Genomic DNA, 25,934 nt, shown 5'->3' with positions numbered 1-25,934 from the left:
TACCTGAGTGACCTATTCTGTCAGCCTGCTCTTGCATCACCATTTTCCCTGCTGGCTCACCATACTCAGTCTCACGCATTTCAGCCACCTAGCAGGCCACTTGGTATTTGATCACCATCTTGCGATTCCATACCACATGGTCTTTAGCAGCCATCTTGCTTCAGCTCACATGGAGAAGAGCCGACATCTTGTAGTCCTCCACCATGTGACAGTGAGCCACCATCTTGTAACAGGTCACGGGGTAAATGGCCACTATCTTGTGGTCCCTCATCATGGAATCAGCAGCAGCCAACTTGTTGCAGGTCACATGATGACCAGTCACCGTCTTGTGCTCTCTCACCATGTAACCCACAGTAGCCATCTTGTTGTGGGTCTCCTTGGTAACCAGTCACCATCTTGTGCTTCCCTGTCACATGGTGACAAGTGGTCATCTTGGGGTTGATCATCCAGTAACTGCCCACAAATGCCTGCTGGGTGGTTGGCTACTCAGTGACCATCTACACCTCCCACTCCACAGCCTTCTCAGCTTCAATCTCTATTCCCGCTTTGGGAACAGGCTGGTCCCAAGGGACTAGTTCATATTCATTTTTCCTGTTTCAGAGTAACCATAAATTAGGTTCCTTTTCTGCTGTTCTTATTTCAAGAGACCTCTATCAATTAACCTACAAAAAGGTTTGCACCAGTCCATTTATTATAGTTCAAATTGGCCAAATATATTTGAGTGTACTCTGATTTTGTAAGATGTTTGTCAGTCTATATATCTGTTGTCTGTTTGTCCAATCTATTTATACTGTGCATATCATCTGTCCATTTGTCTGCTCTGTAAACAACTGTTCCTCTTTATTTGAGCTCAACAATCTTCTCTCTTTAACTTTTTTTGCATTTTCAGATCATTTAACCAAGGTTTATTTGGGTTATAAATTTAAAAAGCATACTTCTACCTAGGTTTCCAGCTGATGCTAAAACTGGTTAAACAAAATCCCTTGGGGTGAGGAGAGATTGGACAAGACTTCAACTGATGGATAAGAAAGCAGTCACCTAGTGACTTTAACCAGTTCTTATTCATTAATCAGAAGCCCCAATAATCTCCATAGCCTTATGGGAGACACCCCAACTAAAGTTCATATGACTAAGACAATTCATTGTTGCTGATCTTATGGTATATTCATGCTTTCAGATATAAAATTGGGATTGTTTATGATGATAAACATTTTCTTTCAGATCCAGACATCTGCCTTTTTCTTGTGCTCCAGCCAGGAGATTCAAGTCAAATCAACATGATGTCACCAGTCAAATGATAATTTTTAAACAAAAATTTATGCAATGTATATCTTATACTTTAAGATGCTTAAATATTGAGCAATCCAAACAATGGTGCAAATTTCTTCAATGCTCAAATGTTAAAATACCCATGGTTAATTAAAAATAGCAGTTCCATTTAATGTTCTATGTTAAGCTTACTGCCTGTAATACACTGTATTTTATCAGTCTTTTTTCTGGACAACTAGAATTTATAGATAATTATAAATTCCTTTTTGGTTCCTTTTACTGGGATCCACCGGATCTTTTGCAGAAAAAGTTTTTATAAATATATTGAGGCCATAATTAACTCTACTCACCTGGCGTTAAATGACACTGCAGCTAATCTCTCTCCTAAATAAAAAAGGTAAAATTAATGGAACAGGCCATACCCCAAACTCAGATGGTATTAGACATTCTAACAGCACAAAAGGTACTCATACAATTATAAAACCTAAATGTGTATATGACAAATCAATGACATGTCAGTTTCTAAAATTCCCTGGACCTTATCTTTATCCTCTTTATGGAAAGCCATTACTAAAACTATATTCATAAATATTCTATTGATTCTATTATTTGGCCTCTGCATACTTAATTGATCTTTGCCTTTGTCTCCTCTAGACTTAAAGCTGTATGCCTGCCCAAAATGAAAAATACCTGGTATCTACTGAGAGCCACTAGTTAAAAGCTCTGCAGGGTATCCCTGACTGCCATTCAACAACTTAACCCCCCCCCCAGCCTGAATAAGCCAGATCAATCATTGCCCATTACCCCTTATGGCAGTTTGGGTTACTTCTTCAGAGGGAAAAATGGTACAGGCAGCTAAGACAATTATAGGCAGGTTTGGCTTGAACCTCAAAGGAACCAGCATACACGACCAGATATTTTTTGAGACAAGAGAGATGCCCAAGCCCTGCTCCAACCATGCTGCAAGTGCAACAAAAAGGATACCAGGCAAGAGAATGCCCCTTCTGCATTCTCAAGGGTCACTGAAAGGGTGACTGTCCTAGCTACCAGAGAGCAGATAAGCCATTCTCTAATTCCTTGCCCTCCCAGAAGATCTTGTCACCATTGGATTTGTCACTGGCTGATCTACTTGGATTTGCTGCAGAAGGCTGATGGGGCTCAGGGCCCAGCCCCCAGTAAGGTATCCTTCTCAGAGCCTCAATCTCACTGGAGGTCTCGGGTAAGACATTCTCTGCACTTGTAGACACAGAGGCCATGTATAGTGTCCTTCCTGAGTTTTTAGACCATTATATTAAATCCTTAGTCTCTGTAGTGGAGTTGACAGCCAACCTACACAGCCTCTACAAACAGCCCATTTCATGCAGTTTCCAAACTCTCCTCTTCACCCATAGCTTTCTGGCAATACCAACATGTCCCGCACCCCTTTTAGGTAGGGATCTCCACCAAAAACTTCAATTTTTCTTTACCTTCTTCCTCTCCACATTTCTCATCCTCCAAACACTCTCACAGTGCACTGCAAAGCCATCTCCTCCCCTCCCTTCTTCTCTGGTTGATCTCATAGTTTGAGATATCTTCAACCCCACCTGCACTACCCATGCTATACCTATTTTAATTCATCTAGGGGATCCTTCCATTTTTCCTTGAGTTCCCCAACATCTTATAACTTCCAAACATTACAGGGACTTAAACCTATAATAAAGCATCTTTTAGACAATGGTTTTCTTAAACCTACCATTCACCCTACAATACTCCCATTCTCCCAGGAGTCAAGCCTAATGGGTCCTATTGTCTGGTACAAGACCTTAGTGTAACCAATGATGCTGTTACCCCCAATTCACCCAGTGGTGCAAAACCCTTGTACTATGTTCTCTCATATTCCTCCCTCCACCACTCATTCCATAGTCCTAAACCTTAAAGAGATCTTTTTTACCACCCGCCTACACCCTGATTGTCCAGATTCATTTGTGTTTGTGTAGACTGACCAGACACTCGCAGGTCCCAACTTACATCTGTCATCTCGTGTTAGAACCTCTCCTTAGGGACACATACCCCCTTCCTTTCCTACTCATCAATTTCATGGACACATCCCTGGTCAGGACTGACAGATAAATTTTACACACATGCCCTGCCACAAAACTTTTAATTATCTTCTCACCTTTGCCTGTACTTTTTCAGGATAAAAGCCCTTCCCAAAACCAGGGAGACTGCTGATATAGTTACTAAAGTCCTGTTACAAGAAATCATTCCAAGGTTTGGTTTACCTCAGAGTATCCAGTCAGATAATAGACCAGCCTTTATTTCTCAGATCCCTCAACAAGACTACAACTAAAGTGGAGTGGTTCTACTTGGTCTTCCTCGAAATTTCAATGGTGGTCAATGTTGCTGGACTGTCACATCTCTCAAGCTAAGCGGTGCCCTCCTAAACCTCACTCCCCTGACTGTAAACATACTGAGTGGTCATCTCATCTCCTATCTCTCATCTCCATCTCACCAAGGGCCCACAGTCACAGCTTTCAGGCTAGGTCATGTTTTGCTGTCCTATTTGGTTCCTAATCCCTTACATTCTAAATATGAGACCCTTCTGGGTCTAGGATCTCCTCTCCTAGTGACACAGCCACAGCCCTCCCCACCCTTAATTTATAACTTCCCAAACATGATTCAACTGTCAGGCCTTACATTTCTCATGTTTCCCATCCTCTGCAGCTCAACTCCTGGACCAAGGACAAGTCCACTCACACTTTTACTTTAACCCTTTCAGATGGAGGAATGATTGCCTCCCATAACTTCACCCCTCCCAATTCCATGCTTATTTTTCATATTCTTTCTCACCAAAGTCCTGATAGAAAGACACATTTGGATCAAGGGCACATTTCCTTCTACCTCTCTGGGGTCCTTTCATTATGATAGTGATCTGCCTCCTCATAGCACCTTGTGTTTTTATTTCTCCAATCTAGGATGCAAGTGTTCACCAATGATTAATTCCTTGTCCTGGCTGAAACACCTGGTACCAGCTTCTACATGGGCATCAACTGTCATCTCATCAGCCCCTCTAAACCCCAACACAATGTCCCTGTTCAGCAGGAAGTAGTAAGAGACAGTCTTTGCCCTTTTCCTAACAATACAAAGACAGGAATGAAAGGTTCCTGCCCTAGTATAAATTACTGTATGGTTAACGTGGCGAAAGGCCAAAATGGGAACACCTACCACTTCCTGCTTCTTCTTCAGCCCTAATTGCAACTCCCCTTCCTGTTTTCAGGCACAGAGAATTCCAATCAGCTCTTCACACATCATCAATATTCGTCCCACGTGCCACTTCCCATCAGAGGTTATATAACCCTCTGCCCCTCTGTATCTGGTCGAAGGAGATAGCGCAAATGCCCTGGGTTGTGGGCTCCTTTCCACATCCTCAATAAACCTGTTCTTATCTTTTTTGTACTTTTTGCTTCTCCACTGCACCAGAAAACTCTAACACTCTCCATGTTAGTCACTGTCCTCATCACTGGAACAAAGTTTATCTGACACCTGCAACTTAAAAGTGGAAATGTTTATTTTGGCTCACATTTTAGAAGTTTCATTCCTTGCATGATTGGCAGCATGGTGAAAGGGCCAGGACAGAAGAAAGCTGATTACCTCATTGTGGACTGGAAGTGAAGAGAGCATCAAGGGAGAAGGTAGATAATCCCTTCCGGCTGTCAGATTGGATTCCCGTCCCCAAACAGCAAGTCAGCTAGTCACCTGTCAAAAGTCCGCCTATGACTGCAGGAGGCTTTGGGGAGACATCTAGTTATAAACCAAACCACATCCCAGCAACAAAAAAATTCTCCTAATGTACATATTTTTGTAACATTAAGGAAGATATTTCTAGCAACTGGAATTTATTTGTTTCATTTTGTTATTAAAATATGTACTATATATTGCTTTGGTCATTTGTGTGCTGACTAGTAAATCTAATAATAACAATTAAAAACAAATGTTTGAAATGGGCATTATGATAACAGGGAGTAAAATTTTTTATCTTAACTCACAGTCATATTTGTCTCAGGGAAATATGTGACACTTTTAGAGCAGCTACCAACAATGCAAGGACTGACACTTCAGCTGCCTGTCCAGCACCCACGCACACTCCTCCGTGGGTCCCAGGCAGAGCTTTCCTTCCATAATACACCCTTACATTCTCAGCCACCTTGCAACCAGAGCATGTGATCTGTGTCTGGCCAGAGGGATGATCTGAAAAAACAGGAATTTCTGGGAAAGATTCGCCTCCTTGAAAAGAAGGGGGAAAAAATTCCTTTTTCCTTCTTGCATTTGATAGGTGAGACGATATGAGACTTGGAACTGTGGAAGGCACCTTACAACTATGAAGGAAAATCCAAGAGATCGGAAGGCAAAGGAAAGGCAGCACCTTGACAACACTGAGCTACCGAGCAAGCCCTGGAAGCACCTCCCTTGATATTCCTTACAAGAGAAAAGACCAAAGTCTTAATGTTCAACTTACTTTGAGTCAGGAATTACTTAGTTTTCAGCCAAAACAAATTCTGAAACAGCTGCATACTATATCCTTAATCACGCTAAAGATTTGGATCTAAAGAACCTGGAGTGGGAGCACAGCATTTTTAAGTCTTTTCTTGACAAATCATTTGAGAATGGGCTGGAAAACAGAGAGGATGAAGAGAAGTTCCAGTTGCAATGATTTGTAACTATAACCCCAACCTTCAACTATACAACTTTCTCAACAATTGTCTGTATTCTATAACAATGAGGGAGATACTTGTTTTTGTTTTTGTTTTGGTACCAGGGATCGAACTCATGACCTCCCACTTGCCAGGCAGGCACCTGTGCTGCTGAGCTATATTCCTGGCTCAGGATACTTCTTAGTACTGTAATCATATTAAACATATTGTGCCAAACAGTCCAATCTATTGGTAAGTGGTCTTGGGCAAGTGGAGGGAGGCTGTGGGACTGCTCTGTAGCACTCAACACGAGGCTTGCAAGATGCTTCAGTCTTTGCCTTTATGCAGGTGGAGGGAAGAAGCAGGAAAGAAACTACCCCTCACTTTCTGTTATCTCAAGTCAATCACACAGCTGCAAAGGAGGCTGGGACTTGTAGTTTGGAGCTAGAAGCTGTATGCCTAGCTAAAATTCAAACAGGGCTACTACTGAAAGGAAGAAAGCAAAAACGTGTATTAAGGGAGATTTTAAGGGTAACCGTAAGTATAGTTTAAGGAAACTCTTGAGATATGGCATCAGATTTCCTTAAAATTATTCAGCTACTTCAAGAGTAAATCAAATGGTATTTTACTGAAAAACACCCATTTAAACAGCTCTTTGGTACCTCATTGTTATTATCACTGATTCCATGACACGCTTCTAAATGCAGAGCAGATGTCAAGAAAAAAAAATAGCCCAGTGCAGACAGGCACCTGCAAGAAGCAGCCACGAGCTGAGGAATGTGAGCAGACCTTTCAATCTCTGTCAAACCGTAATGACAGCCTGGGGATATAATTTGGTGGCATAAGCACCATAAGGTCCTGAGTTTGATTTCTGTTACAAAAAAAAAAGCCATAATGACATGACATAAAAAGAGAAATGCTGGGGAAAGACACTACTTAACATGCAGGAAAACTGAGTTTTCAACATATAATTAAATTTGAGAATGGTGACTGCGGCCCATGCAGCTCTGTACCAGGCATTGTGATTCGATCAGACCCACTGGTGTCCAAAGTGAATAGCCACTTACCTGGGGAAAAATTCAAAAAATAACAAAAAACAGTTGGACAGGAAATCCAGACAGAGCCATGGCATCTTATGAATGAGCCATAGCTTTAATTTCTGTGCTCACCACTGCAAGAAACCATGACAACATCAAGGTAAAACTTGGCAAGAGCTGATAAGGAGGGTGGTAATAGCAGAATAATGCCACACATCCCAGTACAAATCAGTGATCTGCAGGGAAGCTACAAATCTGCTGGTGTGCAAATTTTAAGTAAAGGATCTAATTTAACAGAGGAAGCAGTCCTGGTGCTGTTAAGCCCAATTTAATATTTATACCCAAGGGAGCAGAGGCACTAAGTAATTCACTGTCTTTAAGTGGATATATTTGTAAAAGTATTTTGTAAATTATAAATCATCATGCAATCCTATAAAGATGTAGGAACATACATATTAATATGCACTAGTACTCCCCAGGAGCTCTGAACAGTTTCCTTCACTCGTATGGCTCTACAAGATATTGTACTATAACAGTGTTTTATAAATGTTGAAGCCTAATACATATGTAACAAGTGGCAGTGTTTTACAAATTTGTAATTGATAGAGGCAGTACATCGTATACCCGACCTCTGTACCCAGATCTGCTGGTCAGAGACACTGTGCAAGAAAACACCATAAGCACCAACAGAAGCCAATGTGCAGAAGGACTCAGATCCTGATGAAAACCGGAACCTTTCATCATTTGGATAAATGAGCCTTAAGACTAGCCCAGGAAACTATGATTTATTTCTTTATGTGCTCTGATGGGTCAGGGGAAAAGATAGTAAGGTTTCCCTTCTCTGTTTAGGTATACCATATGCTCCCAAATTTAAACAATTGATAAAACATTTAGCATCTTCTAAACCTTTGAGGTTGAAGGCAAATTAAACAGTACAAGTTTATCAACTCTGACAGTATATGAACTAGCATTCTTTCCATGTACAGCCCAGGCCTCCTCTCCCCAAATGCCAGAGCTGTGAAATAAAAGAGACGGGGAAAGTCTGTAGGTCATAAAGCACCTAAAGCACACTGTCACCAGGCTGTCAGATAAATGACAGAGATACTGTGGTTAAAGGGGCGGCATAGGTTCAAAGCATCAATGTAAATAGCCTTTCCTATAAGAATGATTACTTTAAAATCTCCAAGTAGCAAAAGAAAAAAAAAATCAAGCCAGTCAGCAATCTCTTTATGTCAAGCAGTGTTAACCACAGTCAAGGCCACAAACCATCGCGTGTAGCTCGCGCTGACAGCACTTGACTGTGAGCTCTACAGTGCTTCACCGCTGCACTCTTTGCTTTCAGGGACTCCACAGAAGCAGTTCCCTTGGGAAGCTGGCAGCAGCCAGCTGTCCCTTCATGTTGCCCAGGGTCGTGAGGTCTAAGCACTTGCCAAGTGCATCAGCTCCACCAGGAAGCTGGCCTTCTTGAGGCATCCAGAGTGAAACACAGCCCAGACAGTGCTTTGATTTTAGTCCTAAAATGGGTCTAACCATTTTAGGCTTCTAAAGTATAGAACTATAAGATGATAAAGTTACGTATCTTATGCCACTAGATCTGTAATAATTTGTTACAATAGAAATGGGAAACATACAGTCAACATACCACCACTTCTTTCCTTTGTGCCCTGTGACCTTCTCCCTGAGAAAGTGTGAGATTTTCACCAACAGGATGGGCAGTATATCAGTCAGCTTTCCCATTACCAGGAAGGGCAAAATATCCGACTCCTACAACTCAAACAAACCTGCCTCAGCCTCTGATGGGGACTACAAGCATGTGCCACCATGCCTAGTTCTTGATATAAATGCTTAAATTAAAAAAAAAAAACCATAGAACTCATAGTGGTAGACATTTGTAATTTCAGCACTCTGGGAGGGTGAGGTCAAAGGACTGCAAGTTCAAACCAAACCTAGACAGCTCAGCAACTAGTGAAAATCTGTCTCAAAATAAAAAATGGGCTAAATTTGTACTTGGTGCGAAGGCCCTTCATCCGATCTCTGTACCCCAGAAAATAAAAATAAGCACATGTACTCTTCTTTAAAATAACGAAACAACTCATTGTCTTCCTCTAGGCCCAAAGGTCAGCTTACTAAAGAAATACTAGAAACATTCCCATAGAGAACAGAAGCAAAATGCCAGGACTGTCCATTACCCCTTCAATGATTTAACTGAGTTCTGAGGTACTAGTCAATGCAATTAACCATTAGAAGAAAGCTAGAGGTATAAAAATTGGAAAGGAGAAGATAAAATCATAGTTACTTTTAGACATAAACTAAGAGAACCAAAAGAAAAACTATTGCAAAAAAAGAGAGAATTCAATAAGGTGGCTGATTACAATTTTAATGTATAGATGTCAATAACCTTCAAAGACAGTATCAAAAAATACTTAGTAAAGTAGAAGAAATGACCATCTATAGTGACAGCAATAAATAAAATTCCTAGGAATAAGCTTCACAAAAAATTTATACGATGAAAATTTAAGTCACTTTCTAAGTCAGTAACAATTCTGATTCAAACAATGAGTTCTGCACATATACTCGCACAAATGAGAAATACGTATTAAAGTATTGTTTATACTGGGAAAAGTCAGGACAAAAAAGAAAACTTGGAGAAACAGAAAAGCCTACTATGATCACAGAGAAGAAGACTTTATCATACAGAGAGTAGCAGGTCTCCCTAAATTAGTCCATAAATTTAACATGACTCCAAGCAAATACCAACCGGATATTTTTAGTGGACAAATTAACTGGAAAACAAGAATAGCCTGGAAAATAGTGAGGGTGAATTGTCCTCTCTAGATATAAAGCTATTTTAAAGCTAAATATAAAGCTATTTTACAATGTAGCACTGGCACATAAAAAATGATTAAATCAAAAAGACTCAAAAATATTCAGGTACATACAGAATCAATGTAAATAGCCTTTCTTAATAATAACAAAGATGAAGTTTCAAATAAATGTGGAAGAGATGATATTGAATCGACTGAAGGATTATGTGAGGAAAAAACAGACTTCGAGCCATACATTATAACTTACACCAAAATAAACTAAATGGCTCAAATATGTAAGTCTAAAAACTAAAAACCATAGAGCCAGAAGAAATTACAGGACAATTTTCTTATGACCCCAGAGCAAAGAAGTCCCAGGTATGGCACAAAAACCCAAAACCAAAAAGAAAAAGCAAATAAATTTTATTACATAAAACTTAAGTTTTTAATATAAGAATGACCCCAAGGAAAACCAAGTCTGAGTGACAAACATTAGGGCAGTATTAGGTGTAACCCATGTCTCAAACAAAGGGCTAATTTTCATCATACACAAAGCCACGTACAAACACATAACAATAACCAAGAGAGCTGCACGCAGAAAAGTAAGCAGCACACAGAGAAGAAAAACAATGAAATGTGAAATAAGAAAAACAATGAATTGCAGATGAAATTAATATTGCTAACCAGCTGACCTGAAAGTTGCTATGAGCCCCATGGAAGAAGAGAAAGATGCATTCATATTGGAAAAAATGCTCACTGAAAAATCACACTTAGACGCCATGTTTTATCCATCAGATTGAAAAATCAAAAGTTCTAAAGACATTGGCAAAAATGAAAAGAAGCACCACTACCCATCGCATCTTAGAACACACCAGTGCAGTCTCCGTGGATGCCAGCCTAGTGATATTACATGAAAGTCACATGTTCCCTCTAATTGAATTCCAAGAATTTATCCCTGAAGTGATTTCACATCATTTCTCACTTAAGGGAAAGAATGCGTGCAGTGAAGCACTGTTTATAGGGAAATTGACAATGACCCAAATAGCCACTAAAGTTACATGAATGTTGACGATGGATTATTATGCAACTGAAAACAATGTATAAGGAAGATTTTTATGATGAGGAACAATTTTTTTATTTAAGAGAAAAAAAGACACAGAAAAGAAAAACAAAAAGCAAAAGATACAAACAAACAAACCCAATACAATAGCAGTATAGGTTTACAAAACAATATGATAGGAATTTGACAATGGTTGTAATATTGCATATTGTTACCTTCCAAAGGGTTGCTTAGAATTACATATATAGGCATGTAAAATTGATCTAATCATATGAGTATTAACTGTTATTTTCCAAGAACTGATACATTTAGTACTATAGTCATTTTAGCTCCTTAAGTATATATAGAGAAACAAATTTATGTCTTTTTCCTTTTCCCTTCCTTCTTTCCTCCTTCCCCTATCACAATTACTTTTCTTCTTTGAACAATTTCTTAGCCTTACACAATATTTACTGTAGATTTTGGATCGTATATACTTTTTCAGTTTTTACACTAGAAAGACAATGCAGTATTTACACATGTGAGCTTGATTTATTTCACTGAGTGGTCTCAAGTTGCGTCCATTTACTTATAAAAGCCTTGATGCAGTCTTTCTTTATGGCTGAGTAGTACTCCATTGCATAAAAATACCACATCTTTTTTATCCATTTCTTAATTGATGGGTACTTGGGGTGTTTCCAAGATTTGGTTATTACAAATTGTGTTGCTATAAACATGGGTGCACATATATCACTGTGGCATGATGTTTTCAGTTCTTCTGGAAAAACGCCCAGAAGCAGGATAACTGGGTCAAATGGATTCTCTAATCCTAGCTTTTTGAGGAATCTCCATATTGATTTCCATGCTGGTTGCACCAGCCTACACTACTGCAAGAGTGGAGAAGAGTTCCTTTTTCCCCACAGCCCCTGCAGCATTTGTTACTAGTTGATTTCTTGATCTTGACCATTTCTTCTGGGGTGAGGTGGAATCTCAGTGTTATTTTAATTTGCATTCCCAAATGACCATTGATGTTGAAGAGTTTTCATATATTTATTTGCCATTTGTGTTTCTTTATCTGACAAGTGTGTATTCATCTCAGATGCTCATTTTTGGGTTGGGTCTTTGAATTTGGGGGGCCTGACTTTTAAATTCTTTGTATGTTCTATATAGAAGTCCTTTGTCTGAGAGACAATTGGCTAAGATATTTTTCCAATTCATGGGTTTTCTTTTCACTCTGTTGGAGATTTCTTTTGACATACAAGATCCCAGTTTTTAATAAGACAAGATCCCAGTTGTTGATTCTGGGAAGTATTTCCTGTACAGTTTGATTTTTGTTCCTGAACTCTGCCTATCCCTATGTCATCAGGATTTCTATCTTCTTTGTCTTTCAGAAGATTTAGTGTTTATCTTTTAATATTTGAATCTTTGATACATTTTTACTTTAGTTTAGTATATAGTAATAGACATGGATCTAATTTTAGTTTTCAGCATATGGAAACCATTTTTTCCAGCACCACTTATTAAAGAGGCTGTCTTTCTTCCAGTGTACATGTTCCTTTATCAAAGACAAGGTAGCTGAGTGTGTTTGTAATTTTTGCTATATCTTTTAATCTATTCCATTGATCTTGAGGTCTGTTTTTATTCCAGAACCATGTTGATTTTATCATAGTAGCTTTGTAATATAATTTCAAGTCAGGGATTGTGATGTCTCCTGCCTTACCTTTGTTTCCCAGAATTGTCTTTGCTATTCTAGGTCCATGAGGAACAATTTTTAACATATATTATTAAAGGAGGAGTAGAATGGTGTCAGTAATGTTTGCATTTGTTGTTTCAAAAGGAAAGATCATAACACACATACATCTAGAGTAAAAACTTGTGTGAATAAATAGGACTACAAATAGACATGATAACTCACATGAATAGAATTGTATCACAAAAAATCAGCACTATTGGTTGACTCTAGGTTTAAAACTAGATATTGGGAACACAGGTATTTTCAATGTGTGTTCTTTTATGCCTTTTTAATTTTGCAACCTTATAAATATAACACTTTTCCTAAAATTAAAATATAAATTAAAGATTATACCTAAAATGAGAATGTATCATGTGAGATTTTATTGTTTTTGAGTTCTCCTTGGTAACTCCTCCACTCACAGATCGCCTAAGTTCACCCTTCATTTTCTCACGGTCAACCTTTGAGCAAATTTTGGAGAGCATTGTGTAGCACAAAGCAATGGTCTGCACATCAGTCTCTCAGATTTTAGTCTTATTTCAAAATTGGGGCATCTCATTCATACATAGCCATTTTCCTTGGATTCTCAGCAGAAGTGAGAAAGGCCCACTTTCTTTGCCTGGAAACACACTCACAAAAATGATATATTTTGATAAGTTTGCATGACAAATATATTTCAATCATAAATTGTTAATGCTTTCAGCTCCAGTGTCCCATTCATTCGTTTCCTTTGGTTCAAATGTAGAACGTGTACAGGTACTTTGGGGACTTGAGTAAGCAGGGTTTAAGCTATGCATCACACTTGAACTAGTGCATTCTTTTGAAATCCCTCCCAGGCACAGTTAAGTTGTTGCTGGTGTCCAGTACTAAGAATGGCTTCCAGGAAAGCCCCTCTCACCCAGCACTGGGGCACTCAGTTTCCTATCTGAACACGCAGGGCGAGGTCATGCTGGTTGACCTCTGTTGATCTTCAGTTGAAGGCACATGCATGCCAAATACTTAGATGGTAGAGTAGAAACAAGCTTTGAAATCTTGCGAACTAGATCCTTCCAATCCCCGAGTATGTGAGCAGAGATTTCAATTTCATTACAGACAAATAAAATTGGAGGCTACAATTTAGATATACCCACCGCCAAAGGCTCATAACCATGTAATCAAAACTTAAGTCATAGTGATTGCTTTAAATGTCTCTAATCATAAACATCAAATGTAAGTTTTACCTCCACGTCAGCACAATTCAGTGAAATTAAAACAGTCTGCTGGAGACAAATCGATTTAAACGACTCTGCTTGCCCTAAAAAAAAAAAATTAATGTATATCATCCAGACACACACAAAATAGTCAGAAAACATCTCCTCTGTGCTCTACAAGCTGTGCCCTAACTTGTGAATGCTAGGCAAGGCCTCCGCCCTGAGCTACATCCCAAGCCCCAACAAAAATCCATCTTTTTGTGATGACAATAAAATTTTAATTTTTTCCCAACTTGATCTGATTTCACTTTTGACAGTTCCCATAGAGTCTAAGCCAAAACAAAATTTCTCTAATTATAAGTATATCATACATATTGTCTTTCCTTTCCTAAGAGAATTACATAAAAGACATTACAAGAATTGCCATGTCTGCAACATATAAACGTACTGGTTATAATATAAAACAAAATTTGCACTGCAGGATATAATGTCACATATTGTATGCATCCTCACTACTAATTTTAAAATACAGTGGGTTTTTTTTTGTCAACTATGCTAGAAGAAAGTCTGAACTATCTTTATAGACTCTTTACCAAAAAATAATATTACAAAATCATTGTTATTTAAAAAAAAAAATGGTGGTCATGGACCAGGATGTATCTCAGAGGTAGAGTGTCTGTTTAGCATTTACCAGGCCCTGGGATCCATACCCAGTGTAAAACAAATAAATATTAAAATAAATAACTTAAAAGTAAAGAAAAAAATTTAAAAGATCAGAAAGCATACCACATAAAACTAAGGAAAAAGTATTACAGAAGTGTTTCGGGTATTTAGTTCAATAAAATACAGTATTACTTTGTTTTTCTGGGTTTTGTGGATTTTAGCATACTTGTCACATATTCCTAAACTGTAATTTTGATTTCTTTCCTTGAACTATTCATTTTCTTACCCAATTTGTTTTAATATCATCTTTTTCCTAAAAGCACCACACACACACACACACACACACACAAATTATGTGAACCAAACTATTAATTTAAAATCTGAATTGTCAGTCTCTTGTGTGGAGATTAGAACTAACAGCATAGGGTGATTCCGTTTTTCATTCTAAAGACTGACATCCAAATCAGTCTAGTAACTTGAGCCAGAGAAAATGCTGGAAACAAAGCCTGAGTCTCCAAATCCCTGTTAACTCTCCTTTAAACCTTTGTCTCTTCAGGGCTTGGGAAACAAAAATAGGTTTCCCCCAAAATCTCCTTTGTCTCTGTCTGCTAATCCTCAAGTGCTGTCATTCTCCCAACATGCTCCAGGCGCCAGTGAGCTTCTCATTCCATATCTTAAAAGTGGAGAATTAATTACCAGATTTAATTCACTCGGCAATAGAACGTTCACTGTGACATACTTTGCAGTTTCATCTGGAGGACTTGGAAGTAACCCAGCGTTTGCCAAGCAGCCCTGAATTCTCAAGCATGCTGCTATACTGCTTAAATTTTATTATGTGGGAAGGTTTTTCCATCTCTTGGCTGGATGCAAATCCAATCTGTCATAGCAGGACTTTGCACCAGTAGATACTGCTCAACTACTGGAGGTTTGGTTTTTAGCTGTGACCTGAACTCTATGAGAAAACCCCCACAGACAATAACAGTAAAATGACTGTTGTCTTTTGGGGTGGGGGGTATATTTAAGAAAAACCTCCCCTTCTATCCCTGGTCACTAAGCAAATGCACAATTCGATTCCCCTTTCCAGTGAAACCTGTTTCAGGCTCTGAAGCTGATGATCAGCTGGTTGCCTTCTTGGTTTGCAAGGTAGCTCGTGGCTATGCTATGCTTTCCCTGGGCTGCTCCCAGATGATCCCTGGACACTGAGGAGCTTTAAAGTGGCCCATTGCTGCTCGGCGGGGGGTCCTGTAAGGAACAATCTTTGCTCTGGGGCTCCACTTTCCTGGCCAAGACTTTGGCACAGCTACATCAAATTCTCAATCTCTTCCTACTCACCCTCCCTTCTGCTGTAAGGTGTCAATCCAGCATCAGAATCAGAGCGCCCTCCCCTCCACTTCCTGCCCCCTCACTCCTCCCAGACAAATCCCTACTGACCGTTTCAGAAGGCACAAACTGACATGCTGCCCTGGCACATCAGCATCCTGTAGACAAAAGGGGTAATATTAAAACTATTGTTTTTGCAATAGAAGACGGAAAATAAGATTTACAGAGAATCTACTAGGTGCCGTGTATTGCGAGGCATTTTAAAGTATTGTCTTATTTAATTCACACAGGTAAGCATTAGTACCCCTACATCTTTAAAAACGGTAAGTGAAATGCTAATGGATGCTCTTGTTTACAGAGCTGCCAGCCCAGCTTAGCTTTCTGTTGAAATTCTAGATTTGGAGTCAACAAGCATAACACAGAGTTTTTCTGAGCTTGGGATAAAAATTCATTATGCTGCAGTAGAATGGAAGGAAAACAGGGCCATTGGTGATTTCATTTCCTGCTTACACTCCAGCCCGTCTCTGACAGGAAATCATCCAGGGGGCCTGCTCCGCATGGCTACTCCTTCCTCATGGGTACTTCTTGTTTTGTGAATATTTTCTGGAGTTTCAGTTTTTGTTTTATTTTGTTTTTTACTTCAGCTTCAAATCCAACAGCAAACACTTATGTGGCGGCTACAGAAATTCATGGAATGGCAAAAATAGTGGTTTTACCTCTCTAGTTTTTTATTATGATAAAAACTATAATCAAAATATTAAAAATATGCCTTAAAACTGGATATATTAATTGTAACACTAACTGCTGGAACAGAACTTAACATCTCAGGGGTTTAATCCAATAGAAGCTGGGTTCTTTCTAGTATGAAATCCCATTATTATAGAAAGCTAGGTTAGGTAGAAATATTATAGGCAATCAGAACAGACTAGACCTCAAAAGGAGTCAGTGCAGAGGATGAGAACACATTACAGCTGTGGCCAGAGATGCATCTATTGGAGGCCAGGCCTCAAGATAAAGAAATAATGACCAAGGCCTCCTTGGGATAAGATAATTGGTACCACCTGATCCAATAAAGTCCATATAGACAGCAGTCACCCCAGTGACTGACCAAGACATTCTCTGCCCCATCCATCCCTTCTAAAGAAGTTCTTTGTTCTTTGTATGTATGCTTGCTATATGACTTGCTTCTCTATTGGTTCAATATTATCTAAGTGGCTATATCTGTAATCCTATTGGTTAATCATAGTTTTGACCCACATTGTACCTACCTTGTGATTTTGCTCCATAAAACTTCCTTTGAGAAGTGGGCTTGCCCACTTTCAGGCCCATCTTGTCTTTCAGGAGCTACCAATCTCAATAAAGTTTTTCCTACTTTTAGCCTTCACTGTTCCCTAGAATTCATTGTTTGATTTTGAGAAATAGAAATTTAGTGCATCTGACCTCTATCATTTTGGGAGTTATATTGTTTCCATATTCCAGCATGGCAGTGGTAGCAAGATGGACAGTGGGTCCTAGATCATATGCAGTCATTTGTGAACTCAGGTTGCCCAGAACTCTGCCATCTTCAATAGCTGGCATTCCCGAAGTTGCCCTGCATGTTGAAATCTAGATCATATAAGAAAATGTAGGAAACAGCATGCTTGCTTCTGCATCAGTTCTCACATTGCGACCATTAACAAAATCAAGCAGCTGCACTTAGATGCAAGGAAGACTAGAAAATGTGTTCTGATCTTGAAAAGAATGGGGCACAACATGTAGGGGACACCAATCATCTCTGCCACATCGGCCATTGCCATAAAGGATGATACCATCTTGGATTGTCCAACACTCTTCAGTTTGGGCACTGAAAGTTCCATGTTCCAGAAAACTATGAGTCCTACATGAACTGGGACAGTTTGTTTTCCTATTAAATAAAAGTGAACTAACAATTAAAACTAGTAGCAACTTTAAAAGTGGACAAGATTATTCTTATGTGAAATCAAGAGTTTTACAATGGTGCAGAAATCTGAGAAGTTACTAGAAATGTATTTTTAACCAATTTTTAAAAAAAGATGGACCTTTTACTAACAGCTAAATATGAAAGTTTAAGAATCCCTGAAAACATTGACCAGCAAGTAAAAGAGTCAAAATAGGCTAAAAGCAAATTGAAAATAAAACATAACAAAGATGTATTTTTAACCAATTTTTAAAAAAAGATGGACCTTTTACTAACAGCTAAATATGAAAGTTTAAGAATCCCTGAAAACATTGACCAGCAAGTAAAAGAGTCAAAATAGGCTAAAAGCAAATTGAAAATAAAACATAACAAAGACAATAAAATCTAAAACTACCTAAAATCTTCAATAATCCAGAAAGTAAGCAAAAACATTTAATAACACAAAAAATTAGAGAAATGCCCATCTGGTAATATAAAAACACCAGTGGGCCAGGAATATAGCTCAGTGGCACAGCACCTGCCTGTACTGATCCTGAGTTCAATTCCCAGTGCAAAATAAATAAATAAATTTTTAAAAATGCATATACCACTGTCTAGAAAAAGTCATATTCACGCTGGTCAGTTCACCGTTTGGGCCAGTGTATTATTTCTTGCTATGGTGTTTCAGCCAGTTATTCCCACTCATTTGTTTTAAATCACTTCACCTGGTGCCTGTTCTGTGATAATTGGAGGGTAAACACTGATTCTTTGAGAAGCTCCCTCAAAAACAATCCACTCACAAGGGATTCCTGCCTCACTTCTTCGGTTCATTATAGTTTTGACATCTGTATGCACCTTTGCCTCAAAACCTCCTATTCTGCTTGCCTGCATTATACTGCTCTCAAGTATAAAGTCAAAGTGTTGCCTTTGGGTATACTCCCTTCCTGGAGCCCCCATAATCTGCCATTACAAAGAACAGTTTCAAACAAAGGAAAAGATAAAATCTGGGAAGACCTATTTCCCATATCCTTTCCAAAAGGAAAAGATGTTTCATTGATTATTCCCTATGCACATATCAGAATTAAATTCTTCCATCTGCTTACATCACACTTTCCTCCTGGCTTCTGAGTGCTGCTGAGAACTCTGACTCCTCCTTTGCTTGAGGAATTCTTTAGAAGTGCCACTGCCTTATTCCTGTTAGGAACTCCAAAAAATGCACTGCATTGCAGTGACATTCGCCTTGAAAATGTTAAATGAGGAATGGGCCCACAAACTTCAGTCTCATGATAAAGTTAAACTCTCTAGGGAGACTGAAAAAGTTACAGCATTTGCATTTAAACAATTTGGTAATATCTGTGAGAAACCTGAGCTCTGGAGGGCTACATGGACAAATCAATGAATTCTGGCTTGCAGCTTCAGCTGTTGGGAGCCACCAAATTTTCATGCTGGCCCCTGTCTTTCAGTTTTCAGAGCACTGACTGCCGCTAAATTTCTTGGGCACTAGGGTTCATTTGTTTAGGTCATTGTTGATTTAAAGAAAATAAGTAGGGCTGCACTGGCTTTTCACAGCTGTGAATCCCCAGGGAGCTGAAATAATAGCTCCCTGTGCCGATCTAATCTGTGCTTTTCCTGGGGGCTGTCATTCCTGTAAAACGAGGTAAACTTGGTGGATGAAAAGCTTTAAAAAGGCTGCAACACTGAGAAGTTAGGAGTAATGTAAAATCATGTCTAGGATATAATAAACGGTTGTGATCAGGAAAAAAGGGTGTCCTCAGGGACCAGGAGCTGTGTAACTATCCTATGATACATACTACTACATATATACTGTATACACACACATACATACTGTAGTCTCTGAATATGTGTTACATATATATGCATATATGTATATATACCATAGTCCTTAGACATACAATTTAAATACTATATATATAATATGTATATATATGTTATAATTAATTACAATGGCCACTATAATAGCTACTTCCTGATACTATCGCTCTGTCCAGTATTTAGCTCCCTTGCTCCCATCACCCCGGACTCTGTCATACTGGCCCCCAAGTAAAAGTTTATGGAGAAACCCCCTTTTTATAGCTCATCAGCCATGATGGGAGAGAAGTGTCTTTGATAATATCAAAGTGACTGCTGGTATATCCATGATAAGCCCTCTTTGTGTAGCAACGAATATCACTGATCCAGACTAGCTTATATCCCCCTAAATTCATATGCTCAAGCCCTAACTCCCAGAACCTCAGATTGTGACTGCATTTGTAGTAGAGCCTTTGAAGAAATGATTAAGATAAATGGGGTCATATGGTTGTGTCCAATTCCAATAGGACTAGTGTCTTCATGAGAGATTAGGATAAAAACATAGAAGAATGGCCATGTGAGGACACAGGAAAAAGACAGTCAACTACAAGCCAAAAGGAGAAGCCTTAGAAGACACCAATCCTACCAACCTCTCCAGCCCTGGAGGTGTGAATCACAATACATTCCTGTAGTTTAAACCACCAGGTTGTGGCATCTTGGTGTGACAGCTTGAGCGGACTAATGCACTCATACAACAGGACAGAGAATAGAACTCTCTCAAGACCTTTCCTTTGCAGCAACCTTCCACTGCCCTGACCTCCCATGATCTCCACTCAGCTGAGGGATACTCAGCTGTGCTACCTTGGGCCAGCTAATCTGCCGGGTAGATAATCCAGACCAGTTAATCTTCCGTACCTGGTAGCCCACTTCTGTACAGTGACCAAATATTAAGAGGTAGGGGTTGACTGGGGCTCTTTAATCCATGCTGACTGCCTGTCTCTGTGTACAGAGGGCACAGAAGGTTGAGAAGTATTAAGAACTTGAGCCATGATCTTGACTCATGCTCACTGTTCCTGGCAAAGCAGGTTTCCACGGTTACAGACTTGATACCCAAGCCTATCCTCACACATAATACTCGCTTTCATCCCTGTGTCCTGGAGCTAACTCATGGATATGAAGGCTCTCAAAAAGAAAAACTTGTCACAAGACCGGTCAGGTGTCTGATTCAAGGCATTCTGAGGGGATCAATCAACAATTATGTATCAGTTATTCCAGGCACTGTGGGAATTCAAAGAAATATTATACTTTGCTCCTACACTCAAAGCAGTCACTGTAGAATTGGAACCAATGTAGCTTAAGATCCTCAAACGTTAAATTAAAAAAAAAAAAAAAGACCTGAGCAACTAAGCAAATACCAGAACTAATTCCCAATCCTGGCGCTCGTTAGCCATTTGATCTTAGTTCAATCTCTGACTGTCAGGGGCCTCCTGTATCAAATGAGAGTATGAGGAATTTCTTCACAGGGTTACTGCGAAAATACAAACAGTCCAAGTAAGTACCCAACAAGGTATTCAACTAAGTACACAGCACCCGATAGGTACTTATTTTTTAAAACAGGAAATCAACAAGTGCAGGTCACGCAAGCAACAGAAATTCTAGAAATTGGGAGCCCTTAAGGTGGGGTGCTTTCATCAGTTTTCTGTCACTATCACAAAATATCTGAGATAATTAACTTACATAGCCAAAGGGTTTATTTTGGTTCATAGTTTTAGACATTCTAGTCTACGAATAGGCAGAGCTATTGCTTTTAGTCTTCTAGTGGGGGTGCTGGACAGCATTGGTAAAGAGCACATGGCAGAACAAGCTGGTTATCTCATGGCCAGGAAGCAAAAGAAGAAGAAGGTGTCATGATCCTACAATCCTCTTCAAAGGCAAATCCGCAATAACCTAAGGACCTTCCACTAAGCTTCACCTGCTAAAGGTTCTACCACATCCCAAATGCACCACCCTGAGGACTAAACCTTTGTCACACGGGCCTTTGGGAGACATTCAACATCCACGCTAAAGCAGGAAGTGTTCAAGATGGTAATAGCTACTGTTGTTGGAAAATTTTACTAAGTGCTTTCTGCCTGTCATCTCCCCTGATCCTCACCGCAACCTTCAGGGATAGATCTTTAACACCCTCATTTTACAAGTGAGGAATTGGAAGCTCACAGAGGAAGATAAGAAGCAGACCAACATACATATCCAGAAAGAGAGATCAGCAGCCTAGCCTGACTCCAAAGTTCATGCCTGTAACCTCTACACCCAGCTGGGCATTCAACAAACTTGGACTGAGGCCAGCAGCACTGCTGTGAGAGTACTACACCCACCTCTGTCACATGGAAGAGGGGCAGCATAGCTCAAGGTCAGGTCTTGGACTTCAGCTCTTCAGAGCAGTATTAAATGATGGCTTTCAGTGTCTGAAAGGGGCTCTGGCACTATGCTTTTCAACAACCAAATAAAAAAGGCATAACTAAATTTCTTCATGGGAGTACATTCGCTAAGGCCAATCCCAAGGAGAAGCTGATGTATTTTAAGAGACTGGTAACCAACCAACCAAGAGTGTTAAGTAAAATTATCATGGAGGAGACACAAGCTGACACACCGTGCTGCAAGGCAAAATGAATCACAGCCATATCTCATTTAAGGCAAGAGAAAAGCAATGAAACCTAGACCGCTGTGACAAACTCCTTAAACATTTAGAGGCTTGATTGTGTGCTAGTCAAAATAATTTTGCTCTATTTTTAAACACTGTTGAAATGAAAACTAAATTAATATGGACTCAAATTTGAAGGGGGAAAAAAAAGACACCAAAATCCATAATAAACTGACAGCCTGATTAATGTAACTGAACAGAGGAAGGAAACCATAGAAACAGATTGGAAATCATGTGGATTTCATTCATATGAGGGAGAAAGCAATTGAAATATTCTTGTGCAAATTAATTAAATGTATAATGCAGCCAAATGCATGTTATGCCTAGCTTTCTGCTGAGTCCAGGGGAGGGCTAACATTGCCCCTTGACCAGTAAGAATTTCTAAAATGCATTCTGAAAAGTATTTTAGAAATAAGCACAAGATGATATGCATGCAAATAAATCATTGTCACCAGAGTTTTTGGGTTACTCAATGCAGATCCTACCAGAGTCAAGTCACATTTATTGAAGGGAGAATCCCCACAGTGAAATCAGGTCCACCCTGCCTTCTTCTTTCTGCTTCTGATCTCCTCCACTACTCCAGTGTGAGCATGCTTACATCATACCTCGGAGTATCCAGGCTCCATGGAATGTTAAAGCCCATGGCAGCACATGTGAACAAGAAATTGTTCTGGAAAAGTCTATTATTAATTCATAAAATTTTGGTTACAAAAAAAACCCAAAAACCTACTCAGTGAGAAAAATGGAATTTTTTGGAAGGACAAAGAATTCTAAGGAGAGTTAAATAACTGAGTTTCAGTAAAGAATATTATGATAGCTCAAGGCCCATAACAAGGGATCCAGGGCTCTCCTTCACCGGAGCTCAGCACCCATTCTCAACCTTTGGATTTCTCTGTTCCAGTATCAAGGAAAGAACTTTGCAGGTGACTGTGAGACAGATGTCCCCCCATAGCCCATAAGCTGGCCCAGGGTTCCTGTGTCCCACGCTGTAATAGCTTACCAAAGCTGGGATAAATACTTGCCACACATGAGTTAAAGGAGTTTATCTGGCTCATTGTTTCAGAAGGTGCAGTCCATGATCAGCTGGCTCCAAGGCAGGAGCATATGGAAGAAGGTCATGGTGATGTAAAGCTGCTAACTTCATGGCAGCTAAAACCAGAGCAGGGCACAGAGCCACAGCACCAGAGGTTATCCCTGCATGAACCATTCAGACATCGGAAATATGCTATACGAATCCCCTGAAGCAGCTTACCTGTCACACATTGTGCACACCTCTACCAGGGTCCTGCCCCTCTGGATCTGGTCGTATGACCGAGACAGCTTTGCAGCTTCCCCGTAGCTTTCCACTAACCAGTAGGGGCTTGAAGTCAAAGCCAAGCACACGCTATGTATTTATGTCCTTGTCATTCAGGTTCTCTGCCCGGAGTGTGCCCTCACCTTCTTTCCCATCTTTCCCAACGGCTCCTGGGTGAAGCCTGGTCCTTACCTCTAAGTCAGAACCAAGTGTTCTTCCTCAGGGTTGCTAGGTAGCTTCTGTCCCAGTTCAGCAGCAATCGCTGTCCATCAGCCTGCTCTGTCTCATGCTGTTTTGTAGGCTGCCCCTCAAAGCCATTGCTTATCCTGTTTCCCCATGATTTACCGCATCTGTAGTCTTACAAGGCCACTCAACTGCCCAGATTCTTCTGGGGTAGGACACTCTTTCCTGTAAGGAAATAGGACCCCTTACTAACCCACCTTCTTTCTGTCTTTTCAATTGCCTCTCTGCCAGGGAAACTTTTTCTTCCTGACACTGCCCTACTGGCATTAGGGGGCCCTGCCTTTGCTCCTTGCTCTTCCCATAGGGCCCCAAGCATAACACTCACAGCACACTGAGCAATATTAAAAATGCCACACACGTGCTATCTCCTCACCCTCAAACTCAACAGACACACAATATCTTGATTTTTTTCAATCTCCAAAACATACCCTAGTGCCTTAGTTCAAAATACATGCTCCAAAACCAATAGTTTGTTGAATGAATTAATATATCGTTGTATCTATATATGAAGTATACCCCAAATCTCATGTATTGAAGACTGAGACCGCAGGGTGCGATTTTCAAAGGAGGGCCTAGAGACATGATTGGATCATGAGAGCACTAACCTCATCAATGGATTAATTCATTGATTAGTTCATAGCACAATGGACTGTTAGGAGGTGGAGAGTATTTGGAAAAGATAGATCCCTGAGGGGTGTGACTTTGAAGGGTATATCTTATCCCGCAGCCTAAAACCAGTGCAGTAAGCTGACCATAAAACCTCTGAAACCATAAGGCAAAATAAATCTGTTATCCTTTATGTTGTTTATATCTGATATTTTGTCACAGCAACAAAAGGCTAACACACCAATAGGTAAGTGAATAATCATTTTTTGTCGTTGTTAACAAATTCTAGGCCTATTTTCTCCATAAAAATTCTAAAGCTGGATGTGGTGGCACATACCTATTCTCCCAGAACTCTGAGAGGTTGAGGCAAGAAGATTGCAAGTTCAAGTCCAGCCTGGGCAATTTAAGAAGTTAGTGAAACTCTGTATCAAAATTTAAAAAAAAATATTTTTAAAGAGATAGGAATATAACTCAACATGAAATCCCTGGATTCAATCCCCAATACCACAAAAAAATCTAAATTTCTGAGATCAGAGATGGTGCACAGGCAAGTTTATTTCCCATTTACACATACTAGAGAATGCCACATGTGTAGCCCCTCCCATTTCCACACAATTCCCTTCCTGATGCCCCACAGCCCTGGAGCACTTGGTCACATAATACAACACATGGTTCTAAGATTCTGTGATTGGTTTACACGTGTCCTTAAGGACTACCTCTGGGCTGGGAGGCCTTTGGCTAATGCCAGTGACACACAACTTACACTCAAGTATTCAGATTCCACTGCTATTCACCTGGGGATTTTTCCTACAGTCATGGTCATAGGTTCTGGAAATCGTTACCTTTCAAGTGCTTGATCCCAACTTACTTAGGAAGGTATTCACATCTTTTTTTATCACAAAGCAAATATGACCCCAGTCACAAAAGACAGGTGACTGGAGGTTAATTCTCACTGTCCTCAGCTTAGGCCCTAGTGAATAGTCTTATCTTCCTATCATAATAGTAGTTGCGTTGCTTTCTTTGTTGTTATGTGCTGGCAATGCCTCCACTGGACTGTGGATGCCTAAGAAGACAGACATGATCTGTATCTTTTGCCCCAATGAATTCCAGTACTGAGTACAGAAGCTCCCTGATACGTGAGAGGTGTTAAGTATTTATTTAATGAAATAGAGAAAAAAAAAAAAGGAAGGACAAAGAAAGGAAGAAAAAAGTGGGCAAGAGTAATAGGGAGAGAGAAACAGATGGAGAAAAAAAAGAAACAGAGACAGAAGGCAAACAAGCAAGTTTTTCTTTCCTGTTTCACACCTACAAAAATGGGCAATCATATCTATCTCCAAGAATTAATTTTTAAAATAATAACCAAATATTTCTGAGAGCTGTTATATGAAGTCTTTCATAAGTATAAAAATCTAACTGAAAAACATCTTTATAAAACATCATTACTTAGAAAGCATTTTCATGTACCTTATGGAACCTTACAAAGATATTCACCACGCCTGTCTCCCCTTAAATGGGGAGCTTCTCCGGGTTGGGGTGGTTCCCTTCCCCTAGGTACTCTGCACTACCTGCATGGTGCTCATCGCATGGTACTTCCTGCCTTGGGGCTGTTGCACTGTGCAGAAATGCACTGTCCATCCACATTTCC

At 39.7% G+C, this 25,934-nt stretch overlaps 1 long non-coding RNA gene across 1 annotated transcript in view; it reads right to left on the bottom strand.

Moving 5' to 3' along the window:
• Positions 1–25,934, bottom strand: part of LOC134471985 (uncharacterized) — a 125,146-nt gene that overhangs the window by 76,277 nt on the left and 22,935 nt on the right. Inside the window, exons 2-5 of the long non-coding RNA XR_010041794.1 lie at positions 15,836–25,934; positions 13,772–13,845; positions 1,620–1,653; positions 61–406 (exon numbers count right to left, since the gene is read on the bottom strand). The exon at positions 15,836–25,934 is cut by the window's right edge and continues 20,275 nt beyond it. This is a non-coding gene — a long non-coding RNA (uncharacterized LOC134471985). The remainder of the gene's footprint in view (positions 1–60; positions 407–1,619; positions 1,654–13,771; positions 13,846–15,835) is intronic.

This window comes from Cavia porcellus, unplaced genomic scaffold (genome assembly GCF_034190915.1).
Source record: "Cavia porcellus strain 051 isolate PalLab524CR breed Dunkin Hartley unplaced genomic scaffold, mCavPor4.1 scaffold_21, whole genome shotgun sequence".
In the NCBI taxonomy this organism is placed as follows: domain Eukaryota; kingdom Metazoa; phylum Chordata; class Mammalia; order Rodentia; family Caviidae; genus Cavia; species Cavia porcellus.
This window is presented reverse-complemented; position numbering and strand designations above follow the sequence as displayed.